At 43.2% G+C, this 2338-nt stretch overlaps 1 long non-coding RNA gene across 1 annotated transcript in view; it reads left to right on the top strand.

The window, feature by feature from the left end:
* Positions 1–1119, top strand: part of LOC122128804 — a 13841-nt gene extending 12722 nt beyond the window's left edge. The window contains exon 3 of the long non-coding RNA XR_006151620.1: positions 1022–1119. This is a non-coding gene — a long non-coding RNA (uncharacterized LOC122128804). The remainder of the gene's footprint in view (positions 1–1021) is intronic.
* The last annotated feature ends 1219 nt before the right edge of the window (positions 1120–2338 follow it).

Genomic DNA, 2338 nt, shown 5'->3' with positions numbered 1-2338 from the left:
TAAAACATGACTTTCTTTTAACTGGTCTGAGAGACTGCAGGAGGAGCAGAGGATGATGCTCAGTACTAGACCATCCAGCCCCAGGCTCCAGAGAGACTGCAGGAGGAGCAGAGGATCATGTTCAGTACTCCACCATCCAGCCCCAGCGCTCCAGAGAGACTGCAGGAGGAGCAGAGGTAGGTATGTATCTTCTTTATTTTAACAATGATGAGTAATTACAGGGGATAATAGCATGACAATGTGGTAATGCCATCAGTTGTTAGTCACAGACCCCAACCTGTAGTCATTTGGTTCTGTTAATTCATCTTATTCAGCAATTCATTAGATTGTTATGCTCGAAAGACACATAATACATTGCAAACTATTTTCATCAGTCTGATGTGGTTTCCAGAAAAGCAATGTCCCCAATGTCTGTGATTTGTAACTCACAGTTCAATGGGTGAGACCGATTTATTACGTTTAGCTACTTCACACAAACATACATTTTGTACGTTTCTGTGTGTTTCAAATGTTAATCTTTTAAAAGTCTGAAACACAAACTTGCTGTAAATCACTGCTACTTTCTACACAGATGCCATCTGCTATGCTCTTGTGTTCCTGCAGTTCTCCTGGCCAGCCAGAGGGGGAGCCCTCTGTGATCTAAAGCAGTAGGCCATCTGTTATGCTCTTGTGTTCCTGCAGTTCTCCTGGCCAGCCAGAGGGGGAGCCCTCTGTGATCTACAGCAGTGTTCAGAAGAGAGTGTGAAGAAAACAATATGAAGAGTCAGCCATGAGCAAACACAGTGAAGGGGATGCCATCAGATCTTTATCTTATGCAGTGCTGAATCTGTAGTCCTATAGTTCAGATCTTTATCTTATGCAGTGCTGAATCTGTAGTCCTATAGTTCAGATCTTTAGCTTATGCAGTGCTGAATCTGTAGTTTAGAGATTATAACTCCATGTGTTTTAGTTTTAAACGTCCAAATGCTTCAATGCAATATGTTGCTTCATTAAAAGTGCAGTTTAGAGATTTTAGGTTTAGGTTTCAGTAGAAATGGAATATAGTATTCATAATAATGTTTTATTAGTGTAGAATCACCTGTATTCACCAAATCATTGTGTTTTCATTAGCTTACAATGAGCCCTTCATATCTACATAGGGAGTACATTCTGTTTCCAGATCTCCCTCACAATAGTTCTTTAGACTTATATTATTCACTTTAGACTTATATTCTTCTCTTTAGACTTATATTCTTCTCTTTAGACTTATATTATTCACTTTAGACTTATATTATTCACTTTAGACGTGTTGGATTTGTAAACTGTAGTAGTAAAGTGTACCTGACGTTATAAATTGGTAATTCTGACCTACTATGACCTCTTCTGAAATTCTTAACTGAGGATTATTCAGGTAACGGTGTTCCGGTAACGACTGACTAGGATTTAGTTGCAGACCTGAAGCGGCCAGAAACGTAAGACTTTGAGGCTCCTGGATAAGAATCAACTGGGCTAGACATGCTGCAGCTGAAAAGTTAATGGTATAATATAGCGATAGGATTGCTGACCAGCCTCTGCACTGGATCGAATGGACATACAGAGATCGTACAAGCAGTCTGGCGGTCTGTCATTGAGCCAATTCGATCTAACAAGCTGCAACGCCCCTTGAACAGCACTGTAGGACCTCTGTGTTAGTCCAGAACTAGACGACTAGTCTGTGGAATTTTCTAAATGGAATCGGCCGGCCGTGGCAAGATCTTTAAAGTGACACTATTCCAATTGGAGAAGAAACCGGTTACTAAAAAGTAGGGGAGGAAATTCATACTACAGACGATGGGTGCATTGAGTGTTTACTGCATTACAAATAATGGTGAGCGTTGACTTCCCCTTCCCCTCCTCCCTGGACTTGAAGCTCATGCTGGTTGCCACAGTGAGGACACTGAACCTGATGCAGATCAGCGCCATGTGTAGCCAGTGAGGGCTGGTCAGGTGCCGCTGATACGAAGGGCAGAGAGAGGAGGAGGAGGAGGAGGAGGAGGAGGAGAAGAGTGTGCAGGTCCCAGTGAGGGCTGGTCAGGTACCGCTGATACGAAGGGCAGAGGGAGGACAGGATGAGCTAGGGAGAGGAGCAGAGAGACGAGGAGGAGGAGGAGGAGGAGGAGAAGAGTGTGCAGTTCCAAGTCGTACATAGAGGAAGATGATTTAGAGGAAGAACAACAGAGAGAAGAGAGAGTGTAGGTCCTGCATACCTGCCACGTTAACATGACTGAAATCTACGAGATCAGTGATTGAAATCTGTGAAAATCCGTGAGCGATCCCCACTGTCCACACATATACGTAAACAGTTTGCCCTCGAGATAAG

The sequence above is a fragment of the Clupea harengus genome, chromosome 24 (genome assembly GCF_900700415.2).
Source record: "Clupea harengus chromosome 24, Ch_v2.0.2, whole genome shotgun sequence".
Classification (NCBI taxonomy): domain Eukaryota; kingdom Metazoa; phylum Chordata; class Actinopteri; order Clupeiformes; family Clupeidae; genus Clupea; species Clupea harengus.
The sequence above is the reverse complement of the archived record's forward strand: the minus strand, read 5'-3'. Positions and strand labels throughout refer to the sequence as shown.